The sequence below is a fragment of the Chinchilla lanigera genome, unplaced genomic scaffold, assembly GCF_000276665.1.
Source record: "Chinchilla lanigera isolate Chin_1 unplaced genomic scaffold, ChiLan1.0 scaffold00084, whole genome shotgun sequence".
NCBI classification, from domain to species: Eukaryota; Metazoa; Chordata; class Mammalia; order Rodentia; family Chinchillidae; genus Chinchilla; species Chinchilla lanigera.
In genome coordinates, this window is record NW_004955485.1 from 1038453 (window position 1) to 1065763 (window position 27311).

At 44.5% G+C, this 27311-nt stretch overlaps 1 long non-coding RNA gene across 2 annotated transcripts in view; it reads right to left on the bottom strand.

The window, feature by feature from the left end:
• The window catches only part of LOC102017456, a 41784-nt gene that overhangs the window by 9752 nt on the left and 4721 nt on the right, over positions 1-27311 (bottom strand). Inside the window, exon 2 of one of the 2 annotated variants that reach the window (XR_263903.2) lies at positions 8925-9043. This is a non-coding gene — a long non-coding RNA (uncharacterized LOC102017456). Of the gene's footprint in view, positions 1-8694; positions 9044-27311 lie in introns of those variants that run through there. The other variant, XR_001231092.1, reaches the window with a different exon arrangement.

Below are 27311 nucleotides of genomic sequence, written 5' to 3' on the forward strand. Positions count from 1 at the left end.
GTCCTCTGAGCTCAGTGAGATGGCCACTCGGCTCACGCCAGCCAGAGCCAGGGAGCTCGGCTTCGGCTACTACGGAAGAGGACTCTTTTCCTCCTCTGCTGCACTATAGCCTGAGAGGACAGGAGGGCTGGGTGCTGTGTGTCTTGTCCACACAGGGAGCCCTTTCAGGATGGAGCCAATGCATGTAAGGCAGAGCCAAGGTGGACACTGAGGCCGGGTGACACCATGTAACATTTGACTCGAGCTATACCTAAGCTAGCCCTACTCAAGGGACTCCTAAATTACAGGAGACAACCACTTACCGGTTTTCCCTAAGTCAGTCTGAGTCAGGTGTTTTCGGTCTCTAGCGGTCATCTACCCAAACGAAAAGCAACGTGGCTGGTTCTAAAGTATGATTCTGGTAGAAGCTGTCCCGTTATTTTACAGTCACATCTTATTATATCTGTATGACACTTTGACTTTTAGAGCGCCTTGACCAACGTATTACATTTCCTCCAGACCACTCTTAGGGGGGTTTTCTCAAGTCACCTCCGCATTCTAGCGACTCCACAGTAGTAGACCAAGGAGCCCCAGCTCTCCAGCAGACACTGCAAAGACTCCCCCATGTCCCAATCCTTGTTTCTTCAAAGAAAGAGTAAAACATTACGAAGGCTGCACTAGGGAAACCCCATCTGGAGAAGGACAAGTGAAATCGCCTGTCACTGTAGCCTTTTTTACAATAATCAGAAATTAGAAAAAGTTCTAACTGTTTGCCAGTGGAGTCCCACACAACGGAAGTGTAGAGAGCCCTCACCAAGGCAGATCTATGTGTCCTTGTATATACAACTGCCGAGAAACACAGCTCAGTGAAAGGGCAAACGCAGAGTGAAGTGTGTTACTGCCTGAGGTTTTCACAACATGCACACTTAATCTTGCACATGCAGAAACTGGCAGAAGCTGGTGATACTGTCACTTCTGGAAAAGGAGACAGGGGTGAGAATCAAAGACTATTTTTTCACAGTGTACACTTTTAATTTGGAGTTCTGTGTAATGTGCATATTTTACCTATTTTATGCCTGTTAGTTTGTGTGGTTTTTTTTGCTTTTTAAAGAAACACAAGTAACAACTACAAGAAAACCTCCATTGCAGTGTGAAGGCATCCCAGGGCTTCTCAGGAGTCTCTGCACTTTTACCCAAAGCTCATCTATGACCTTCCAGAAGTTGGAGCTGGAACATTTTCTACCTGGATGCTGATTTAGTGGAGTGGGGGGATTAGAGGTGCAGATGAGCAGTCAACTTGGAGGGTTCCAAAAACAAAGAAACTACAGAAGGTTTGGGAGCAATTAGGCAAAATGCTCTTGAAATGTTCTCAGGGAGAAGGGGAGAGGCAGAAAGATATGGTTAAGGAGTGAGGCTGCAGGCATCTGCAGTTGGGAAGGAAAAGGGGTGGCCGCTTATTTTCCAGAGGAGAGGGAAGGTCGCTGCTATTCTGTGCACTCATGCCCTGTCTTAGCATTGGCGTCATTTGTCATTTCCATCTAGCCATCAGTATGGGCTGTGTCTGCTGGAACAGAGCCATGAGTCCTTGTCATCTCAGACTTCAGGGGAACCTTATTTTGGACAAGAGTATGTGGCTTGAAAAAAATCCATATAATCAAAAAACAGTAAAAATATTCTAAGCTCAGGAAGATGGAACAAAGGAATTAAGACTCCAAGAGATAGCATCCCATGGGCCCCACACCACCCCCAGGCCCCCCGAGGAGCTGCTGTGAGGAACAAAGGATCCACAGCTGGGGAGCTGAGCAATCATCCCAGGAAGGTCAGGTACCAGCCTCAGAGGAGCCAAGGGACCATGAGACTCAGAGTGAACAAGACCTGTGGTACAAGAGCCCAGCAGACCAAACATTTCTGATGACAGCATCAGCCACACCACAGCAGTCATGAGAGGGCAAGACTGGGGCTCCACCAACACCTCTTATAGACCTTCTCTTGTCCCCATGCTGCCCAGCCACCAAAGAGCTGCAAGTTCTGTAGACAGGAATAGCTCTGGCAGGGGGACCTTACTGAGTCTACGGAGTTCCCCTGTCCGTGAAATGCCCTGCAGATCCTGTGGCATAACCAGGAGGCCTGACGAGATCTGAAGCTATGGCTTGATGCCTTTACTGCTGCTTCCTATCCCAGAATTTAATGACAACCTGGCTTACGGAGCCAGCCAATGATGGACTCAAACCTCTACAAACTGTGAGCCGAATACAGCTTTCCTCCTCTAACTTTGGGTGCCGGGTATTTTGTCTCAGCAACAAGAAAAGTAATTAAGACAGGGGCCATGTGGCTGACTTGCTGTTAGGACCTAGGGCCTGGTTAGAGCAGGTGGGTCACCAGGGATGTGGCCTGGAAGGGAAGATCTCCCTCCCTGGCTGCTCGCTTCTCTCCCTGCCTCCTGGTTACTTGGACAGGAGCAGCTCCCCTCCCCCAGGCCTTTCCTCCACATTGTGCCTACCTTGGAGGCTGCTGACCGTGGAATGAAAGCGTGAATCAAAAATAAGCCTCCCCTCCTCTCGGTTGTAGGTGTTAAATATTTTGTCCTGGCAACCAGGAAATTGACTCAAATGAGTTTTACCCATTTTTGTTAGAATCATTTCTTATAACTCCCTTGATAATTAACGTGTCACGAATCGCCACCCCTCATTTTGGGGCCTGGTTTTTTTTTTTAATCCTTTATGTGTCTTTTCACGAAAAGAATTTAAAATTTTTGATGTTTTCTATTTCATTGCCTCTTCAATTCTTTGCAGATGATTGATCAATATTTGTTTTTGTTTCCATTAGCAGCAGACTAATATGTTCTAAGATAAAATAACTTATTTTTCCAAAATAAGTGAAAAACAACCCCCTCAAAAAAAGCACTAAGACCATTGTCATGGAAATCGTGCTAGGTCTTTTTCTGTGACTTTGGCTCTTAATACTCTTAGTTTTTTTCTTTTTTTTTTTTTCAAGTGAAGCACCTGTATTGAGCTAGACATATTTAGACACTGGGCAGATGCTCTAGAATCTAGAAGGAAGAAGATAAAAATATCACACAGGCCTGAAATGCTGAAAATGGAGTATGAGCGAAAAGAAAACTGAGCTGGCAGACATACAAAGGAGGAACACTAGCATGCTAGGATAATGACAAAATGTCCTCGTGCACAAAGTCTGAAAACAACCGGATTAAGAATGGAATACATTCTGCCCCGGCACATTTCTCGCCATATGAAATGGTCTACCGGAATCACAAGCTAGGAACACGGTGATCTCCCTCATTTACATGCCAGCACCCAGAATGCTCTAGGGCGTCATAATTTTGAGGAAGAACTCTGCTAGCAGCATCAGAGTTTGGAAAGCAAGGCAAATTAATTTTAGATATGGCAAGATCATCAGTTCACTTTTTCACAGGATTCTCATTACAGTTTTGGTTTTATAACACCTAATATCAATTAATCTGCCCAGACGGGTTCTAGAATATTCTCTAAACTGTCAAGCTTTATGGGCATTAACTCAGAATAGCATATTTTAAACAGTTCTTAAGGCCATAGTACACATTAACCTTATGCTGAGCTCATTTCTGGCCTAGTTTTCCGTAATCAAAGATAGAGACAGAGACAGAGAAAAGGGAAACAGAGGCAGAGAACAATAGGAAAAAAGCGCACGTTATGTAAGTTATGTTTTCACTTGCAAGCATTACCTTGCTTACAAACCATGCTTGGTTTTTTTTCTTCTTCTTCTTTTTCTGTGGTCCTGAGGATTGAATCCAGAGCTTTTGTACTGCACTATACCCTTAGCTCTGTCTTTCCTTCCTTCTCATTTACATACTCCTGTATTTATTTAAGTAGACAAAATCTTACTACATTGTCTAGGCTGGGCTTGAATTTGTGCTCCTCCTGCTTCCCAGAGTGCTGGGATTAGAGGCATGTGCTACCACCCATGTTTTTTCATTCCCTTTCCATCAGACTCTGACCAGACAGATAAGTGGCATAAAATTTGATAATTAAAAATGATGAGGGGCTGGGGGTTTAGCTCAGCAGCACAGTGCCTGCCTGGCAAGTGCAAGGTCATGAGTTCAATTCCTGCGACCAGAACCACCCCCACCCCAAAAAATGGTGAATCTTTCCTGACTCACTTCAGTTTTCTGTAGTGTCTGGCTTTCATTCTGCAGGGCAATGAAGACAAAGAAATGTTAGTTAACTCAGAGTCCTGTAGCATCACTAACGTTCACATTGTGCACGGACATTTGTGTGAGCGCTGAATGCGTGGGTGCTGAGTGTGTTTGCTGCATGTGTGAATCTGTTGAGTAGTATGAGAACAGCATGTGTGTGTATGTGTTGAGTGTGTGTATGCATGTGTATACTGACCTGTGTACCTGTTGGGTATTTGTATTGAACGTGTGTGTGCCTAGTGTGTGTGCATGTGTGTATAGTGAGTTGTATCTATTAGGCATGTATATTGAACATGTGTGTGTGGAGTGCTTGTATATATTAAATGTTAGCATATTGAGTGTGTGTGTTATTGAATATCTGTATATATTTTGAATGTACATGTGAGTCTGTTGATTGTGTGTGTGCCTGTAAGTGTGCCCATGGTAGGAAGGTGTGTGGCAAAGACACAAGGCAGATTAAAACACATTCACTTCAGGTCACACCCATTGCATCAGGAATCCAAAGGACTGCTTCTAGACATTGCTTTCTTTTGTGTGGTTTGTAGCGTGGACCAAACCAGACAGCAAAGACTATCTATTATTTATTTAGAGGAGACTATTTTGACAAGGCTGGAAAAATACAGAACACCAGGGTCAACCTCATGGCTGGTATCTCCTTAGTCATCTTTTCATAGTCAACTTTTGCCCCCTTTCAAGTTGAAAAATAAAACTACCTAGAGACAACTACTGAATGGGTCACAACTCACCAAGAAAACGCTCAGGACAGGAGAGGGCAATGGCTGCACACTTGACATCAGGAAACTGGCTTGCAGGTTCTCTTGTCCAACTGCCTAGGTGACAGGTACCATGTAGACACTCATCTAGATCGAAGGCTCCCCAAGGCCTGGGATTTTCTTTCCACCTCCCTCAGCGCCTTTCCAGGCCCCTCCCACTTGGCCCTGGTCAGCTCTTCTAATAACAGTGGTAGCAACCATTCTGGGGCACCAGCTGTGCCATGCTCAGGGTAGAAGTGTTCCTCCAGGGCACTTATTTGATACCAGTTCTGTGCTCCAGCCATATTAGCTTTCCGTCTGTTCCTTGAACCCACCAAGCTGGTCCTCACCTTGGGAAAGCTCTCTCCCCACCTCTCAGCACGATCAGCTCCGGCCATTGTTGCTGGGAGGCCATCTTTGCTCAGAAGACAGCAGTTGTCACTGGGCCGAGGCAATGCAAATACCGTGGGTCATCCTGACCGGTGCAGTCTCAGTGGCTTAGTGGAGACTGAAGCCCCAATGGTAGCCCCAACTGAGATAGTAACCACAAAACCCCTGCTGTGAAGGGAAGCAGAAAACCAGGGTGATGGCAAGAGACGGGTTTGGGGGCAAGGAGGGGTTTTTGTTTGTGTTTCCTTTGAAAGCAAGAGATAAGAGAGCAAGTCTGAACGTGGATAGAAATGACACAGGTCTCTGGCACAGAGCCTAGATATGGGGCAGGGAGCAACTCCAAGGAAGTCATTCGGGAGAGCAGCAAAGGGAGAACGGGACCTGAATAGCGAGCACTGTGGTATTGCCAGGCACGACTGACTAACCAACAAATTTAACGCTCACAAAATTCCAACAAAATGATAAATCCATAAGGTGAGAGATATGCCAATTACCCTGCTCTGATCATTACACGTGTATATATGTATTGAAATGTCTCACTGTACCCTACTAATTGGTACAATTACCACCTACCCATTAAAAATAAAAATATATTTTGAAAAAGAAAAGTTGGCTCCTTAAATCAAGAGTATCACAACTAAAGCACAATGTGCTATAGAAACGGAATAGTTCCAGTGGTCTACATAAGGGGAAATTCTCAAGATTTTGTTTAGCTACCAAAAAATACATCTATTGGCAATGTTCGATTTCTCAACTAGAAGGAGGGTGCTTGGGCATTTACACTGAGCTAAATCACTGAGCTGCACCTCTGATTTGTATGTTCTGTGTATGTTATATTTTGCACTGAAAGGTTTACAGATAAATCTGAACTGCCTTGTTGATGGTAGATGCTACGTGATCATTTCCTTTCAAAAAATGTGGCCCATGTTAAGAACTCCCAAACCTGGCCAGCCATCAGAACTTCTGAAATGAAGACTTCCACTCAAGACCCAGGGATTCAGAATCCCCTGGCACAGAGCCCAGAGCTGGTATCCTCAGAGATCCTGTGACTGCACCGCTCAGTCAAGTCTGAGGGTCACCAGCCTCAGGTGCGCCAGGTCAGTTAAAATCAATTTTTCCTGTGATGCTGGTTCCCATGGCCTGTGGGGTGTGTGTCACTGGAGACAGAAAGCTGGTCCATTCGTTGATGTTATGTTGCTCTATTCCTGCACTAAACACTGAACTTCGCCCCATCCTCTACCTTTTAATCTTTCCAGTGCTTTGAATCAGGGACATAAGGAAATACGTGCACATATCACCTGGTATAAGAAAAACTTTTAGCTTAAAGGAGAAGTGATCATAAAATCGATGGCCTCTCTTCCTTCCCTTAGCGCTTATCTCTCTGGACGCCTTCTAGGGGAAGACCTCACAGACCTGGGAAGAAAGCCTGGTCGGGGAGCCAGAGCGTGGGCGGAGGCCTCGCGGCCTTGGAGGGAAGGACTAGCAGCCGTGCACTGAAATAGAGGCGAGGGGGTTTGACCGCGTCCCTGCTGGGAGCCACCGCAGGGCCGGTGGGAAGCGGCGCTGCACACTCCTGACTCTATAGAGCCAGCTGAGACGCCGCAGGGATGCTCCTGGAAGGGGCGGGCAGAAGACAGAGATGTGAGCCAAGGTTTCCGGAGAAGGTGGGCCTGAGGCTGAGCCAACCTGTGCTCACCATGCAGACTCTCCCCCGAGCCTGGCTCTGAGTGTCACTTCCCCTCGTTCTCTCGCCCAGGCAGAACACAATCACAGCGCGGCTCCATTCGCCGCCCTCCGCTGAGAAGGAAGGCGCAGTCCGGGCTTTGCCATTTGAATCTGAGGAATGTACAAGAAAAGCAGTCCTGCCTCGGGGCAGAGCGCTCTGCTGAGATTTGACTCACCCTTGGCAGTTTCTTGTGTGTTCCCCTCTCCTTCGCCGTGACACAGGGGACTGAGGTGAGTCATGCTCTGAGCAGCGCGAGAAAAATAGATCCCCAAATGCCTTCCATTATGCCAGAGCCCTGTGTCACCGGCTGTGGCCGCAGGGGGCGTGGTCACCGTTCAAGAGCAGGGGAAGATTCAGAACATCTGACTGCCTCCCTGCCCAGGCTATTCGTGGTTCTAAGGATCCCAGCACTCAGGAGGCTAAGGCGAGGATCGCCATGAGTTCGGGGCCAGCTGGGGCTACATGGTGAGACCCTGTATCTATCAATCAATCAATCATCAAGCAATCAATCCCTACTGGGGACCTCATGGGAGTCCCCACCCCATGCAGTAGTTCCCCAGACCACCCAAAGGCTACCAAATAGAACCATTTTCTGCTAACTTTGCCCTGTCTCTCCCCACAGGTGTAAGAACTATCTCTCCCAACCAAGAGTAAAAATAGGGAATATTTACTCAATGCCTGTTGTATGCGACTTGCGGGGCAAAGTATGTCCATGGGTCGTGTTATCTAGTTCACATGCTCATGCATGCATTCGCACACATATTCACACACACACACACACATGCACGCACAAGCATGCACAAGCGCTGTGGTTGGGGGGTATTTTAGTGTCTCCTTTCACAGAGGAGGAAAAACTAAGGCTCAGGAAGTTTCTGTAACTTGCCCAGGGTTCTCGGGTTAATGCACTGCACAGACCAAGGCAGACTTCGGAAACAGCTCTAAATAAACACAGCCGTAACAGCGGACCTACTTAGTTCACCCCGTTACTTGAACAATGAACAAACATAGGAAACAATTTCTGCTGCTCCATTTGCTTTGTTCTATGGACTAACCAGGTCTTATCCCAGAGACAAGACTCTGGATTGCTGGCCCCAGACTTCCTAAGCACTTTTTCTGGTTACTGTCTAAAAGGAGAAAACGGAGTTGTGGGCACTGCCAGAGTCAGAGGCTTGTTAACAAGCCACAGGTAATTACCCCACAACCTCTCCAGCCTTGCAGAAACTTAAAAATTCCCCATCTCTCCCTCCGTGGTTTAAAAAATATATATCAAGTTCCAATATATCAGCATATTTTCCCCTCCTGGAATTGACATTATCCCCCTATCCAGGGACAGCGGGCTGGGGATTTAGCTCAGCAGCACAGCACCTGTCTGGCAAGCGTGAGGTCGTGAGTTCAATTCCTGGTACTGGGAAAAGAAAAAAAAGAATAGCATAGGGCTGGGGATATAGCTCAGTGGCACAAGAGTCTGCCTGGCAAGTGCAAGTTCCCAAGTTCGATTCCCGGTACCAGAAAAAATAAAATAAAATAAAATAAAATAAATAAATTGTAGGGACAGCCAGGCTAGGGAGAAAAGTGAATGTTTGTCTCAATGGCATTTTCCCATGCAGCTAACTGATTTTTAAAACGTAACAATAATACTCGAATACGCAGCCACCTCATCACGAGCAGTTTTTTATCTGCACTCTCATTCTAACTTCAGAGCTGCCTTGCTGCTGACAAGAGGACCACAGAGACGTCAGCTGCAAATGTTAGTTTCCTGAAAGGAGGAACAGCAGCATGATCCTCTTCAGCCCAGGTCAGGAAGCGGGAGGTGTTCAGCTGCTTTCAGCAGCAAAAGTGGGGAAACTGTGCAGAAGCGTTGAGTGGAAAGGACCTTGGAGAATACCTGGCTTACTGTTTCCATTCACACGTGAGAAAACAGGCCCAGAGAGGTCAAGTGACTTGTCTGGGATCACAGAGCTTGTCAGCTTCAGGGCTGGAACTGAAGCCCAGGCCTCCTGTTTCCTTAGTTATCAAAAAAAAAAAAAAAAAAAAAAAAAAAGAATTAGTTGGCATATACATACAGAAAGGCGTACACATAAGCATATGACTTAAGTAATTATCCTTAATATTCACAGCAGTGTAACTACCACACAGGTCAAGAAAAAGACCCTCCCTAGCACCCTACCGGCTACTCTGATGCTCCCCGCGTCCCTCCTTTATAAGCTTTCCCCTTAAAAGTAACCACAATCCTGACTTCTAACACCACAGGTTAGTTTGGTTTGCCACTGTGCTTTGAATAAAGAGCTGTTTTATGTGAAGCTTAGCTATTTGGACCTAAAAAGTGAACTTTCTTTTCCGTGGGGTGTTTTAGATGGTGTCTTGGTTACTTTTCTGTCGTTGCTGGGACAAAATATCTGACGTCCAAAATTAAGAAAGGAAAGGTTTATTTCGCTTACAGTTTGTGGAGGTTTCAGTCCGTATTTGGCAGATTATAAGGCAGCATGGCACATGGCAGAGGGCTGCAGCTCTGGCATCCAAACACAGCAAAAAGCAACAAAACACAAAAGCCAGGAATGGCCTCAAGCACCCTTTTCCTCTCCCTTACATATGCAAACTATCCACCCCAGGGTGGGTGTAGCTCTCACACCCATAATCAATCAACTCTAAAAGCCTGCCCCACGGCCCCCCTTTGGGGGGACACACAGACAAACCATAACAGATGGACGTTAAGAAAGTGTGTCCTGTGACAGTCTTTCAGAGTCTCAGATTCTCACAGTGAGGTGAGGAGAATTATATTTACCACTTAGAGCCACTGTGAAGATGAATGAGTTGATATATATGTGAGGTGCTCAGGGTATAGCATTTAGTAAAAGAAACCTTAACTATTATCACAAATATAAAGCACAGAATGAAACAAAAATGTCCCCAAAGGAAATTCTGTGCTCATGAAGGAATACAGGGTCTTCTCTGAGGGTGATAAATGTTTTAGAACTGACAGCAGTGGTGGTCATACAGCATTGTGCATATACTAAATGAGTTTCTAAATGGTTAATTCTGTTATACGACTTTCACCTCAGTAAAACGCCTCATTACTGAAGATGTGCATATTTCATTGTATGCACATTTAAACTAAAACTAAATAAGCCATTAAAAAAAAAAAAAAAGTAAAACGCCTCATTACTGAAGATGTGCATATTTCATTGTATGCACATTTAAACTAAAACTAAATAAGCCATTAAAAAAAAAAAAAAAACACCTTGAAAAGCCAGCACGTGCCTACCCAGGGCTCATCAGGGTATCCCTCATGTCCACGTGGCCCGTCATGAAGCCTCAGGGTCCCGCCTGGATGCTGCCCTCCACCTCCCTCCTTGCACTCAGATTTCACCCCCACCTCTCCACTGAAAGGCCCCTCATCAAGGTCATCTTGCCAAAGCCAATAGTCAGTTCTCTGCCCTTAGCTTCGTCGACCTTTAGTGGACTTGTTCAACTCTGTGACACTGTTGGTCAGGCCTCGCTGTTCCTCCTTCCTCACTGGTCCTTCCTCGTTCTCATTTGCTTCTTCTCTCCTCTGATGGTGCAGCTCCCAGCACTGTCTTTGTGACCATTTCTCCTGTCTTTGTCAACGAGGTGACTTCCTCCAGTCCCTCTCTATGTCTATGACTTGGAAATAAGTTCCTCCCGACTAAACACAGCCCATGAAGCCCAGGCGTGCCCTATCTACGGCCCTCCTGACATCCACTTGGATGTCTCACACAGCTGAGACAGAAATATGGATTCCTCCCTACCCCACTGAGGCTTTCTCATTTTTGTAAACAACACTATCATTCACCTTAACTGCTCAGGCTACAACTTAGTCATCGTGCTTGAATCATCTCTCTTCCTCATACCTCACTTCTAACCCACAATACATCCCATTGACTCTGCCTTCAAAACGTGTCCTGAATACACTTTTCTTCTGCTTCATGTGCACTGCTCTGACTGAGCTCCAGATAGCTCCATCGTCTCCTGCCTGGATGATTACATTGTCTCCCAAGAGGCCTCTCCTACTCCCACTTTTCCTTCCTTCGGTCCAATCAGAACTGTGTGTTCAAGGTAAATAGGCTCTACAACACTCCTGTGAGTGCCCATTGCATTGAGGGTTAAACCCGCACCCTCACAAGGTCAGGAGGACTTCTCCAGCCTCATCTCTCTCTCCGTCTCCTTCCTCCCCTCTTCTCTGTCCCTTGAACATGCCAGTCTCGTTCTGTCTCAGCCTCACACTTGTTGGTCCTTCTATTCAGAACATGTCCCCAGTCTTTGAACAGCTGCCTCTTCCTGTCATATCTTTGTGACTTCAACTCAAACGTGTTGCCTCCGTTACGAGATCAGCTATTCTGACAGGAGGTGTCTCCTGTTCAGTACTCTTGGTAGCTGGTATTTGGACCTAAATTCTTCTTGTGTATTGACAGTTTAGTGACTATCTCCTCCTGCTGGAATGTCACATGTACGGATCTGTTGGGTTCTTGCTGTACCCCAGGAAGGAACGGTGGAGAGAATGAGGAAAAAACAGACAAGAGACGAAAATCTGGGGTCAGGTGGAGGTCCTCTCTCCTGAGTGGAGAAGGGAAACTGCTCAAGAACAGTAGAGCATTTATTTATATTCCCGAGAGGTTGGTTAATTTCCACCTTGCTGCCCAGCAACCAGTTTAACAAGCTACAACAGCTTGTTTACTTGCTTGGAGGAGCTACCGCGTTCCCGGGCTGGCTTAGTCTTGCTTGTGTAGTTACTTTCCAGCTGCTCCCAACAGTTACATTCCTCGACAGCAAGGACCCCATGCATGCTGCACCCCTGGTGCTTAGAACAGTATCTGACAATAGGAAGCACCAAATCTCACTGACGCTGAGAAGATAGAAAAACAGCATCATTCAGGATAATACAGTCTCTATCCCTTCCCACTCCCGGACACCAAGTTGCAAGTAACAGAAACCTAATTCAGGCAGAATTAGGTCCTAAGAAATAGTAACAGTGAAGACCGGGAGCACACATCTGTATGAGTCTGTTTCCCATGGGTATAACACAATATTCGAGGCTGGGTGACCTGTGAGAAAGAAGGTCTCTTTACAGCTTTGAAAACTTAAGGGCATGGTGCCAGCATCGGCGCAGCTCACTCTGGTGAGGACCTCATGGCAGGCGGCATCACAGAGGTGGGAGAGCCCGAGGAAGGAAGAGATTACATGGTGAGAAAGGGAGCCAGAGAGTGGGGAGGGGCAGCCCCGCTCTTTTATAACCAACCTCTGCACAAGAGCTAACCAGGCTCCCACTGTCACCTTGCCTGAAGGCAGTCCCCCATCCCTAGTGAGTTCCCACTAGGCCCCGCCTCTTAAAGGTCCCCTTACCACCCAACATGGCCACACTGGGACCAAGCTCCCGGCACATAAACCCTTGGGGGACAAACCACATCCAAACCCCAGCAGCCTCTCTTAGCCGTTACCAAAGCCTCAAGGTACACTTCCAGAACTGTTGTCTTTCAACCTCCTTCACTCTTTCAGTTCTGCTTTCCTTTAGGTTGGTTTCCCTTGCTGGCAGTGGCTTCTGCCATCTGGGCCTGCATTCTACATCCGATAGCTCAGAAATCTCAGCAGGAGAGCAGCCCCTTCCTGGGAGTTCCAAGAAGAATTTCAGAATTTATCTTCATGGGGCCCACTTCATGAGTGCATTCCTGAACTCATCACTGTGTCTGGGGACCAAAGGTGCTCGTCAGTCAGGCCAAGTCACTGGCCCACTCACAGAGGGGAGCGTGCACTTGGGAGTTGGTATCCCGATCGTCAAGCTTTGGGGGTATGGCAGGGGAGGAGGTGTCTCCTAGAGAAAACCACTATGCTATCACCAGGGGAAACATACAAGTGTGGGGGGGGGGTCGTCCCATCCCAATTATCTTTTCCTTTCAGACAAGTAAATCCTATTATTCAAATTTGTGTCAGTACCAAAGAACCTATAATTTTAAAGCTTAAGGATAAAGAATGTATGATTGCTGCCATCTCACAGCCCAGCCTAGTGACCTCACTCACCCCTAACCTGAGCCTGCAGGACACCTCCTAACCCCAAAGGGGTCACCCTGGAGCAGGCTCCTTTCTGTCAGCCAGTACTGAGTTTTGTGACTAGATGACTAGCTACTCTGAAGTCAGGATCTTGAGGTCAAAGTCTTGTTTCTTTCATGTCCAGGTTTTAGTGCTTCTGCGCCTTGCTCCATGAAGCTGTTGCCTGACTGCACCCATAGTGTTTGCCTTTGCTGTGCACCACTGTTGTCTTCCTGATTTTCTCCCTTGCCTCATTTTGCTGGGCTGCTCCACATCCCGAAACCTTCTGTGCCATATTCTTGGAATGTGCTCTCTGGCCAGCTCAAAGTCTGCCTGCACTTCAGGCACTGTGCTTACCAGGTGACCCGCCCTTCATCCCAGTGGTGGATGAAGTCATCCTAGCTACTGTTTACTGCCCAGAGAAGCCATGTGATCACTCCACCATGTGTGCAGAGAATACATGGAAGGCAGTCTTAAAAGAAATTGCTGTATGCAAACGCCTCTCGAAGGAAGGCTCTTCTTTAGTTTAAGCCAGGGTTGGACAATCTTTAAGCTGAAGGCATCCTCTTGTTGCCTGTTTCCTTGCAGACAAAAGACCAGGAGATGAGCAGGTCCTACATCTCACGATAGCTTTGCACAGACTGAACATTCAGTAGCTCATCAGTTCCCCTTCCTTCCAATTTCATTTATTAAAATTGTGTTCTCCTAATTATTTCAGATTATTCCTCCTATTTGTTCTCTACTATTACCTGCCTTGTGCTCTGGGGATGAGATCTGGAAACAAGGGCCTTGTAGTTTCTCCTCTGAGTCATAAACTTGGGGACAAAGTATCCCTTATGATCCTAGTTGTCATTTCCTTTTGCTTTGCTGCAGAAAATCACTCCAGTGGTCAGGTGAATTCCTAAGTGGTGATCCTTTAGCACAAGGGTTTCCATTCTAACCACTTATCTTGGTTAAACCTACCTACTTGTGCAAGCAGAAACATAAAGCTTATTTCTCTAGAGAAGCTGTGAATCGGACCTACAAGTACAGTCTTATTCCCACCAGAATATAAAAATCCTCAAAGACAGAGACCTTATTTAGTCACTACCTTACCTCCAATAATCTGCCTGTATCTGCACACAATGACTATGAATTCATTCATTCATTCAGCAAATGCTTACTGATACGTTTACTAAAGAGGGTACTATGTCAGGTGATACTTGAGATACGAGAGATAAAAACAAATGTAGCCAGAGTATTTCAGGCACAAGTAACTGAACCGCCTTAAACCATTAGGCCTTTATTAGTGCCCATAAATGGAAGCCCAAACTTAGATAGCTCAGGCCTGCTGAATCTACCATCTAGGGCCCGCATTTTTCACAGCATCATTCTAAGACTTGTTTCCTTTAGAGAAAAGGGAAGAGGGAGAGAAAGATCATAGCACAGCTTTCGGTAAAACTAGGGTATGTGCAGGAGGGAGCATGAAGCTTCCAAGAAAATGAAAAAGATCTCTCCTAGAAGCCTGCAGCAAACTTGACTCTCAAGGGCCAGAAGTAGATCACACACCCCTTCTTGAATCACAGATTTAGCCTCACCTGACACAGAGGGCGGGGTTAGATTCTTGGGAAGCAAAGGGGCTGTGTGACAGTAAATCAGTGGCACTTATCCCAGTGGGAAATCAGATTCACTTGGGGTGATTCTGATCCTGAAAGGCTGTGCAAGTGTCTGGACATCTGTAGTTTTTAAAACCTGCACGGTGGTTCTGATGCTCAGCTTACGCTGCACACCAAGGTAAACTGAACAGGACTATTCCATAGGTGTTCAAATAAGAATTCAGCACAGTCCCTGCCATGGGAAATTTACAAGAAATATTACTTAGATTTTTGAGGTGCATGCCTGTAATCCAGCTCCTCAGGAGGCTGAGACAGGAGGACTGCCAGTTCAAGGCTAGTCTGGGCAATTTAGCAAGAACTTTTCTCAAAATTTAAAAGCGGGGAAAGAAATAATAAAAGGGGAGGAGTGTTGTAGCTCAGTGGTAAATCACTGGCCCTGGAATTTTTCCATAGATGCTAGCAGAGTTCAGAGGAAAAGCTCCCCACCAGCCAGAGGGTTGGGGACAGTTCCTGGGAGACAGTGGGACCTCTAAGAATGACTAAGCTGAGCAGACAGCCAGGGGGAGCCAGCAGCCAGAAGCGCCCAGCATGAGCCGGGGTGGGAAAGGATGGAACATTTGTCACATTCATGTGTCACCCTTGTCAGAAGCAGGCTGATCTCTGGTCTGTTGCCATCTTAGTTCATCAGAAAGGGAAATTTTCTCATTCTGGAGAAACAGCTAGAGAAACTGAGGATTACTGCCCGAGCTCAGTGAATCAGTGCTATTTGATACTCCTGGTGCTTTGCCGAAACTGTTCCCCAAGTTTCTTCCTCCTTGAGCACAAAGGGGATTTTAAGAGGAAACACTTGGGTTTTCACACATATTTATGCTTTTAAAATCAGATACATGGAGCGGAAAAACCCTATGAGGTCACCACTGTGCTCTACCCAAGCTGCACAAAGGATACACAATAATCTTCACAGAGGAGGCCCTTCAATTCTGTCTTGAAAGCCACAAAGATGAAACCTAATCAAATCGAGCTAGGCTGCAGAAGTGATTAGGAGGAAGGCTGGAAACAACCTGAGAGTGGGGAGGAAGTTTGTAAATTGCCTGGCAATTGGATTCCATTTAAAGATTCAGTTAGTGACAGGTTCAGAATAGAGCTTCCTTCAGTGAGTGTGTTAACTACCAGGCAGAGCGCGGGGGCCGGGGGCAGAGCGCAGCAGGTGAGTCACCAGCACTGGCTTGCTCGGCCAGGATGGGGCAAACGTCACTCACTCACTTTGATGGATGCGCCCCGGCAAGAGAAATATGTGGATATTGATTTTTTGAACTCTGCCATCACTCATGGTGCTCGACAACTTCTTTTCCTTCTTTGGTGCTATACCTCTGTTGGTGCTATTTCTGCTGCTTATAAATTGCTTTTCAGTGAACTCTGAAGGAGTCTCCGTCATGCTCAAGGGTAGAGAGTTGGCAACAGACATTCAGCGTACAGCTTGGACTGTACTCTATAGGAAGAGGACCTCTCCCAGATCTCCAGAGCCCTGCCCATGTCAGGTAGAAAGTGGTTCCATCCGGGTGAGAATTCAAAGCTACTCAAGAGGAAGCTACAGACAACAGCAGTGTGGTGCTTAGCTTCAGAAGTGAAAACACTGCCACACTTCTCCAGTAGGCGTCATAATGTAATCTTTGCTAGAGCATGCTTATTGTCTGGGTGGGAGACAGAAAAGAGAGAAGACAGAAAGAGAGAAAAACACCAGCTAGAGAGGAGAGGACTGGCAGAAGTGAGGGAGGGCAAGGTAAGAGCTGGATTCCAGGGCTGCGTCAGCCCCTTGTGGGAGACGAAGAGGGAGCGGAAGTCAGGGGGCGGGGCGGGAGTGCAGGTGATGCGGGGTGACAGCCTCGTGCGCGGAGCCCTCCCCGCCACGCTGGAGAGGGGGCTCACGGGGCAAGAGCCACGCCTGTCTCTACTGGTCTGAGAAGGTCCCTAAGTTTAGAGAACATCATTTTCCTAGTGTTAACTACAGTCATCTCTTCAGGCTGGGGCTCAAGTCAGTTACACTAATGAGCTTAACATGACTGCGAACAAAAGAAAATATTTTGGGGAAATCTAAGACTTATTTTGGAAAATGAGTTGCCTAAGTGTTAGCGGCAGGGACCCTCGGAATATGAATGACAGGCATGAATCCTTACCCACAGGAAGTGGTATAAAGAGCAAAGAGTGGGCTACCACCTACCGCTGAGGGAACGCAAGAACAGCTTTCACTGTTTCTTCAGGAGTTTCCTTCGGGTTCTTTTTTGAAGTTTCTGCTCCTTTGCTGAAATTTCCTTCCCATGCCGGGCATGGTGGCACACACCTGTAATCCCAACACTCAGGAGGCTGAGGCAGGAGGATTGTTTTGAGTTCGAGACCAGCCTGGGCTAAAAAGTAAGCTCAAGGCCAGTCTGAATTGCATAGCGAGACCTTGTCTCAAAAAGACAAATAAATAAATAAACTTTCCTTCCCATTCATGATGAACTTTTAAATTTTTTCTCTTGAGACAGAGTCCTGCTATGTTGCCCAGGCTAGAATGGAACTCCTATGCTCAAGAAATTCTCCTGCCTCAGCCTCCTGAGTAGTTGTGATGACAGGCATGCACCATTGTGCCATTTGTTTATGTTCTTGCCAGAGTTGTAATAGTTATTTTAAGATAACTGCATCCTAATCCCTACTTCTGTATCATTTTAGGGTCACTCTGCATTGCCTGCCTTTTCTCTTGCATATGGGTCACATTTTTGTTCTCTTGGTGGTCCAGTAAATTTGGATTATGACCTTCACACTGTGAACAAGACATTGTAAGACTGTAGTTCTGTTTGTCCCTCTGTTAAGCTTTGGATTCATGGTTTTACTAAACAGTTAACTTTGTAAGACTAAAACTCAAACTCTCTTCTGTCGTGGTCAAGGGTTAACATTTCTATTCAGCTCTCTTAGTGAGCCTGCCTGAAGTCTACCCCACATGTGTATAACTTAGAGATCAGCCAGAGATTTGGGGGATATCTATACACAGAATTTAGGGCTTCTCTTTGATGGCTCTTCCCTTCCTATCAATCTTCACACTACTTTCCAATTGCTACGATAATGGTGACAGGCCAAAGCTCTGTATTCTAATTTCTCAAATCAATTCATCAAAACTGAGCTTCTATCCACATTCTAACATTCCATAAAGAAAATGTATTTATGTACAGGGGAGTAGTACTCTGCTACAAAAAGGGATAAGTTTGAGTCATTTGTAGGAAAATGCACACATCTTGGGATCATAAGTTAAGTGAAATAAATCAAATACACAAACTTAAGTATCTCATAGTTTCTCTTATATCAGAAACCCAAAGTATAAATAAACTAAAGAGCAAAATAAAAGACAGATAATAGGAAACAGGGAGATAAATCTTTTGCAAATGGAAGGGGGTCAAGAGATGGAAAAAGTGGGGGGTAGGTGAGGGAAGGGAACGCTAAAAAGAATCAAAATGTGTTATGAACATGTACCAACTCCCCACAATGAACGTAATTAGTATGTACTGCAAACACAAATTTTTTTAAAAAACCCAAATTCTAACTGTCCCAGCATGGAGTTAACTGGGTGTGCCTATGAGAAAAAAAAAAAAAATCATTGAAAAACAAATAGGAGTCAGCAAGGTGATACATGCCTATGATCTCAGCACTCTGGGACACTAAGGCAAGATTATCAAAAGTTTGAGCCCAGACTGGGCGACTTAGTAAGACTCTGTCTCAAAAAATAAAAAAGGGCTGGGGACGTAGCTCAGTATAAAGATCTTGGGTTCCATGCCCAGTAGTGAAAACAAAACAAAACTCTGCGAAACCCATCTGTCTTAGTTACTTTTCTCATTCATGAGACAAAATACCTGACACCCAAAGTTAAAGGAGGAAATTTTATTGTAACTCTCAGTGTACTGAGGTTTCAGTTCATAGTTGGCTGGCTTCAAGGCAGAGTGGCATGGCAGAGGGATATCTCAGAGGAGAAACAGTTCATGGCAGGCAGAAGGCAGCAAAGCATTGAAGTAGCAAGCAACCACAGTAACCCTCTTTCTGTCCCTTACATTGTATCCTGGCTATCCACTATTAGGGCAGGTAGAACTCACCCACAGGGTGGTTTGCCCTTAATCCTACTCAGAACTATGTCAAACCAGTCAGTGAACTAATTTAGTAATCACACACCCTTGATCCCAGTATCACGCACTTAATCCCAGCATCATATACTCTAGATCCAGCCACCTCTGCAAAGCCCCACCTATGACTGCACCAGGATTTGGGGGGACATCTAGGCACAAACCATAACATTCCTCATCCAGTACTTTTCCCTTCTTCCAAATGTCAGCTCCCTAGTTTCTAATTTGGTCATTCTTCAACATCTTTAGGTCATTTTTTTTCCCTCTAGAGTTTATCATTGTTACTTGCAGATGAGATAATCCAATATGAACTACTCTGCTATTAACAGACATGGAATCTCAGGTACTCAATAAATATTTGTTGAGTAAATTCAAGCATCTGTTTGACTCTCCATGCTGGTCTCTAACCCTCTGGTTTCTCTCTCTCTCTCTCTTTCTCTCTCTCTTTCTCTCTCTTTCCCTCTCTCCCTGCCTCCCTCCCTCCCTCTCTTTCTGTCTCTCCTCCCCATCTCCAGCAAACCTGCTGGTGGAACAACTACTAGTTTTCCCAAATCTATGTACACAGATATTTTTTCCAAGAGTCCTGACATTTCCACTTGAGCAACATGCACACTCCCACCTTAGAACCTGCACCTACTGTTCCCTCTGCATGGAACAGGTTTCTACCACATAACCACAGGCCTCTCAATTCTTACTCCCTTCAGGTCTCAGCCTCAGAGTCAATTTCTCAGTGAGCTTTCTTGATCATTTGCTACAAAATGAATAAACCCATCCATCACCTCCTTTTGTATTCTCCTTACTCTATTGCTCTCCTTGGCATTCACTGTGGAGCTATTACAGATCTGCTTTTTAAAAGGTAACCATCTCCCCTCATTTTTGTCCTAAAATTATGTTTAGACATTTGTTAGTGTCCTGTCGTATTTCAAATGTATGTGTATTGCACTGTAGAGAATTTTAATTTAAAATTAGAAATAGCTTGTAATAGTTTAAACAATGCTGACAGTATGAAGACTTGTCCTAAGCCCTTTGCATTTATTTACTTATTGTCTTATGCTGCTTCATCAGGTAGTTGCTATTCTTTGTAGGTTTTGGATGAAAAAGTAAGGTACCAAGATGTTAAAGAATTTGCTGAATGTCACACAATGAATGGATGCCACCTGGGCTCTTAGAACCCCTACACTTTTGGTCAGATTTGACTGTTACAATGTACAAAGTAAACCCCACTAGAGTATTCAGAGCTAAATACCCTCTTTTTACAACATAATTCAGCCAAAAGTAGTAATGAATTAACACTTAGACTACCTACTTAAGCCAAGCAGGATTTAATTAGGAAGAAGTTAAGAATACTATGCTTTGTGATCACAAACAGAATTCTACTTTTTGGTTGCAGCTTATTTTATATTATACAAGTAAACCAAACACTGAATGATAAGGAAAAATAATCTGAATTCTAAAACATTAAGAACAGTGGAGAAAAAAATAAAGAACAATGGAGAAACTTCTCAGGCATACAGATGATGATATAATTTAGCCTCAAAAACTAAACATCACAGAACCTTATGGTTTTAAACCTAGAAAGGACTTGTTACATAATTACACCAACCCTTCTCTTTACAGAAAAGGAAGCTGAAACTCAGAAGAGTTGAAAGATTACACCAAGTTCACACTGAGAGTTAGTGGAAGATCTCCTGGACCATGCCTAAAGATTGGCACAGCCTCTGGGAGCCATGTTTAATGCTCTAGTGTAGGGCCTTTTCACACAGTGACACCCCACGCTGCTTGTCTATATTGATCGGACAAGTTACCCAGACTCCCTTTGTGTACACAAAGGTGTGGGGTTAAAGCCTTTTTGGCCATTATAAGGTCAGTCAGAAAAAGAACCCAAGTTAATAGGGGAAGAAAGCAAAAGAAAATAATAGAAGACTAAAGTTGCCATGATAGGGAATCCCACGGAGCCTTTTCAGTGCTGTGTCCCTAGCACTTAGAAAAGAGCCTGGTGTGGCATAGGTGTCCCGATAAATATTTATTAAATGAAATTTGAAGCTACTTGAAGGGAGTGAGAAGAAATCTGGGTGAGACAGGAATACTACTATTCATAGGTATGTGACAGAACAAGAGCTATAAAATGGACAAAAGCCTCAGAAGCCAAAGAAAATGAATCCAGGAAAATAGCGTCTCAGAAGCCACCTCAGGACTTTCCACAGGGAAGCTGTGCAATATTACACAGGCCAAGTGAGGTGAGAACTGCAGACGGGCTTCCGGTCTTTGAGAGTTCAGAAGGTCATGACGGCTTTGTGGACAGGGCATCTCAGTGATGCAATGGGAGAAGGAAACCAAGCCACAGTGGGAGAAGTGGCAGCAAAAACAAACACAGGGGCAAAGGCTAGGAGAAGGGGCGCCAAAAGGGAGGCAAGATGCAAGCGAAAGAATGACAGAATAATGAGAGAGAAGAACGGAGGGGATGAGCTCAGCCTACTGGAGAGTTTGCCTTGGGCAGGAGAAAGACTTCACTCTTTGAGACACCAAGAACGAGGGGAAGAACTTACTACCCGTTTGACTTAGAGTGAGGGCTGCTACCATGGTTGCACTGGTTATGTTCTGTGCACAAAGCCCTGGCTGAGGACATCCTGCTCTCCAGGTCTTAAGCCCTGTTGTAAGGTCCCATCTATTCTATTTGGAGAAAGAGGAACCTTTCATGAATATGGTACCCAAGCCATGCCTCTCCAGTGTCGCATCTGCTGGAGGAAGGTAATCTTTCCCCAAGACTTAGAGAAGTGGCCTTATATAGAATTTAAGTATTTTTCAGGTAAATGCCAGTAAGGACTGTCATGAGGTTTTTATTTTCTCTTCCTCTTTTTAAGCATGTTAAACGTATATTAAAGAAACAATATTTCAGACATGGTGATGAGCCTTCTGTAGCCTCATTCTCTGATCCCAAGGGCTATCCAACTTCCCCAGAGACAACCACTGTCTTGAATTTGAGATTTTTCACTCTCCTGCGTGATCTTCTACTTTTATTATACATGTGCTGCTATAAACAAAGTATTTTGGCCTGACCTTAAAATTTGTCTAAGTAGTCTTCTATTGCACATGTTACTCTACAGTGGCTTCTTTTTTGCTGAACATTGTTTTTGAGATTTATCTATATTAATACATGTACTTCCAGTTCATTTGCATTTGTTTCATGAATATTCAGTACCCCATTGAATACATATGCCAACTTTTTCCTCCATTTTGCTGTTGATAGTCATGCAGGTTATTGCTTTAAAATTTTTGTTTTTAAAATCAAAGCTGTAATAAGTTTTGGGTGTCTCCTTATTAGGTAGACAGGAGTGTTTCTCAGAACAGGACTGCCGGATCCCAAAAGTGCCCACTTTCCACTTTCCTAGATAATGCCAACTTGCTCTTCAAAGTGAGTTGCACTCCCATTAGGCATTTGTGAATGTTAATATCCTCTGGGTTTTTTCCCAGACTTTAAGCTTTTTCCCATCAGAAAGGCTATAGTTTTTGGTGACCTGTCCCTGGTTATGCGTAAGTTTGAGCATTTGCCATATATTTATCAAGACTTTGGGGTTCTTTCTTTTGTAAAATATTCTTCTCCTCTTTCTTCTACTTTTCAATATTTATGTTTTCTTAATTATACATAGGATTTTAAAGATCATTATTGTTATAGTTACTAATTCTTTACTGCAAATACTTATCTCTGTGGCTTTTCTTCAAATTTGTAATGACGCCTTTGGTTGTACACATGAGGTAAATTTCAGCACAGTCATTATCATTGTACTTTCTGTTGCTGCCCTACTGAATATAACAGACCGGGTTACTTGTAAAGAATAAACCTAGTCTTTCTGGAGGCTGGGAGGTCCAAGACTGAGGGCTCACACCTGGTGCATCTCCTTCCTGCTGGTGGGAACTTTCTGCAGAGTCCCAGTGCAGCACAGGGCATCACATGGTAGGGGGCGGCATCCATGCAAGCCCGACTGGCTTTTATAACAGACCCACCCTTGATATAGCCATTATCCCATCCATTCATGAGGGTAGAGCCCTTATGATCTCATCATCTTTTAAAGGTCACCTGGTCCCACTTCTTAACATCACACAATGGGGATTAAATTTCAGCAAGAGTTTTGGTGGAGACATTCAATATTGCCGTCATATTTTATTCAACCTTTGTAAGCGTGAATCATCATGAATAATTTTTAGGTGTTTGTGCAGGGGTTGGGAGGTATCTAAGGAAATTCTTGCCAAGTGACCTTTCTTTTCTCTGTAAAGTAAGATGGGAGGACAACACTTAAGAGATAGTTGGAGAGTCCCTGAACTTCCTCCTTCAGTCAACTTGCATTAAGAGCCTATACCAGACACCTAGACCTGGGAGTTGGCTAGGGTAGGTCAGGGAGGAGGATGAAACAGGGTTTCATACATGGAATTCTGCTTTACTGAAACTTGCGAGCAGAGGTCTAATAAAGATTAGACTGCGTAACTCTGGTGTACTGCAGTAGAAACTCAAAGGGCAGAGAGATGGAGTAGAATTAACTGTCTCTTCAGGGAAGACTAGGTCAACTTTCTTGACTTCCTAGAAACTTAAGAATCACAGTGTTAGCTGCAAGGAAACGCAAGTAAATATGGGTCCACTGAAGTGATGATCTCTGCTGAAGGTCTCATAGCTAGTGAGAGGCAGAATCCATACTAGAACTATGAGCTCCAGTCAAGTGTGTTATTTTACCTGCTATCAAGAATGCCTACAAATGCCTACATGTCTTCCTCTGGTCATAAGACAGAGAGCTGACAGTGATGCAAAATGAAAAGACAAATAAGGGAAAACAGACCACCGATAACAAGCCTAAAAGCTCACGACCATCTAATCTACAAACTGTTGGAAGTAGCTATCATATTTATATCCATTTGTCTGACTTACCAGGCTACATGAAAATATATTGTCCTCATGTTTGTCTCCCAAGTGATAAACAAAGCAGTAAAATGACTTAGTCACTTTACAAGTTACAGAAAAAGACAGTAAATTAACATGGGCTCTGTATAAACTGCAAGAATAATGGGCAGGTCTCTCTATAGAGCCACTTTCTCATCTCAGTTACATGAATTTTGTCCTTGTGCTGAGTGTCTGATTAACTGGCTGTACTTCATTTTGCCTGTAGAGGAAACACTAAACTTGGGCAGCTCATCAGTAACACTGAAAAAATAAACCAGAAATATATTGATTAAATTATTCATAGTGAAGCTACTCTTACAGTCTTCACTTCTGCTATCTACATCCTTACCAGCACATACAAGAGTGTAAAAATCACTTCCAACTGCCTGTGAGAGACAAGCTGTAATTAGGATCAAAAGTTCTCTGCATTATGAAAGCATGAACACCTTATATCTTATATAAGATATACCTTATATCTTACCATGGTAATAAACTTCTGAAGAAATTAAAAGGATGTATGCCAGTGTTACAGAAATATCATAACACAGTTACAAGAAATCTTCAGAGTATTTACCAAAATCAAATAAAATGTTCACTGATAGTATAAACAAACCTCTGTGTTTTCAAGAAGACTAGTTCTAAGTGCAACTAGTTATACATTACAAAAGACACAGTGCCAGGCACACCTTCCCAGGGCTGAAGGTGGGAAGGACAGGATGGGATTACTCCTGCTTGGATATGATGCTTAGAGGAGCCTGGTTCTAAACACCAATAACCCAGGGATCTCCTAATAGGGGTAAAATTGCTAAGGGTTCAAAAAGAAGCTGTGCCTGTGAAAGCTGGAATGCTTCACCATGCCCATCTGAATAGACTTTGTTTCCAGGCAGGAAAGAAGGGAAAGGCATGCAAGGTAAAGCAGACCCTAGAGGCAAAGGCAGTAAGGGGTGAAAGCAAAGGGCAGGTCTGTATGTGGACTGTGTATCAGTGCTAAGGCTGGGGCCGTATCTCTGATGACTTTACACGGTGGGCTAGCAAGCTGAGATTTTAATGTGCATGTGCAGCCATGCTTAGACTGGTGCTTACAATCAGTCAACTCAATCTGGCAGCGAAGAGTGGAGGATGGGAAGGAACCCCATTCTTATGCTACTGCATCAAGCTAAGTGAGAAATGCTAACATCCTGCTCTGCAGTCCTGGAGAGGGAGAAAACACACCGAAAGACTTTCAGGGGTCACTGGAATCAGTCAAAAGATGGTAAGGGGAAAAGTGATTCTTTCACCTGAAACTAGTAAAAAAATAGGAAGAATATCAGTGTTAACAGAATATTAAAGAAGCCAAGGTCAGACAAAAACAAATTAAAAATCTTTTTAAATAGTCAGTCATCCATGTACTACCTGTAAAGAGGCTATTTTCAGAAAATATCACTTATCTACCCCTTTTTTCTATAAGTCTCCAGTGGTTTTTCATGTACTGGAGTAAATACTAACCATGCAGCATTCTTCAACAAAGCAAATGCTTAACCTTCATACCTGAAATCACATGTACAAGCAAGTTCTCCCATAGCATAATTACACATCAGAAATCCACCTGAACCAAAAGTGGCATCCTCTGCAGGAGGTGTCAAGCATTTTTCCATTAGTTTTATTTAACACGAGGAAAACAAGATGAGAATGTGGAAACAAGATTAGGAACTATTGGGGCTGGGGATTTAGCTCAGCGGCAAAGCACCTGCCTGGCAAGCGCAAGGTCGTGAGTTCGGTTCCCGGTACCGGAAAAAAACCAAAAAAAAAAAAAAAAAAAAAAAAAAAAAAAAAAAAAAGATTAGGAACTATTCACAGTTTCTAACACAGGAAGCTTCTGCAAGAGAGCAGTATTCAGAGATATCAAAAATAGGAGCGATATGAGAAAAGAATGCCTTCTTCTCAACCATAGTGATTGGGGTGTGTAGTGACTGGGGCGTGCAGGGACTGGGGTGTTGTACTGCTCAGACTCCCGGCCCCACCTGAGGAGCTCTCTCCTAGCAGCTCACAGTTCTTGGCTGAATTGCTCTTAGCTCCTGATCAACTCATTGATCAATAAGGGATGAGCAAGAATAAAGCTCTGGCCTAGACTTCAGGGGTTAGGGTATTTCTGACAGGCCATCCTAGCTCCAGAGCTCCTTCTATGGAACTAAGGCCTCCACAGTAAGTGCTCATGTCTTCCCGTCACCCCTCCCAAGGGCACTCTCCCATAGACCTTGCGCACAGAAATCTCAGCTCTTTTCCCAGGAAATCCAACCCACAAAAACCTACCAGGACCACAAAGAGCCTTTTATGAGCAGTAATTACAGAGATGAGGATGTCACTATAAAAGTACTATCAAATGTACTGGGTCTAGAATAAAGGAGCCATAGTTCCTATTTATGTTTTAAAGCTAACAGCACAGAGATGTAGACGGCATACACCACATAGTCTACAAGGCTTTAGACATAAAGGAATTTGCAAAACTATTAAAGAATCACAGCAAGGACAAATAAAAATATACATATTAAAACCACCTGCAATTGCTCACTTAGATTCTTTGTTTGTTTTCCTTATCCCTTCTTCCTCCAAGCTGCCTGGCAATGTTTCTTTGCTAATACTCCATGGTCGGGGGCGGGGTCTGAAAATCAAAAGATGCCTGGATCCTGACTGCCACCTAATGGAATCTTCAAGTATTAAGGCCTCCATTCTGTAGTTGTTTTTCCAAAGGCTGACATACTAATAAAACAGCCAAAGGTAGCCATATCAAACTATGGGCCACTCATCTTGAGAGGGCAAAACTCTGGAGCTCACTCTGTTTTTTTGTAAATGGTGGCACACACGAATAATCTCAGGACTCTGGGAGGCTGAGGCAGGAGGATTGCAAATTTGATCTGTCTGGGCAATTTAGTGATTTAGCAAGACAATGTCTTTTAAAAAAACACTATGAAGGGCTGGGAATTTAGCTCAGCGGCACAGCGCCTGCCTGGCAAGCGCGGGGTCATGAATTTGATGCCCGGTACTGGGAAAAAAAAAACATTATTTAAAAAAAAAGTCTGGAGATGTACCTCAGTGCGAGGGGCCTCGGTTCAAATCCCTAATGCTACGAAAAAATACTGAACTGTCTTTTTTTCTTTCCCTGCATGTGGGAAGGCATATCGGCCTCAACACAAGGCTGTTTGCGTCAATCAGCCTTCAACACAGACTATTCTATTGTCCACTGTGCAATAAAAGTGATGTGAAGTATTTTTGCTTGTTTTCTCCTTTTTTCTAAGATAAATAAACTGGAGGCATCCATGAATGTGGGGGTGGGAAAGCTCAGATAAAAAGGGTACTTTTAGGGGCTTGAAGGCAGAAAAATCCAATTAACTCTGGATGTAAAAGGCTGTGGTGAGGGGCTGGGGATTTAGCTCAGCGGCAAAGCGCCTGCCTGGCAAGCGCAAGGTCTTGAGTTCGGTTCCCGGTACCGGAGAAAAACCAAAAAAAAAAAAGGCTGTGGTGAAGCTGGGCATGGTGGAGCATTCTTGTAATTCCAGTACTCTGGCAGGCTGCGCTTGCAAAGCTGTTCG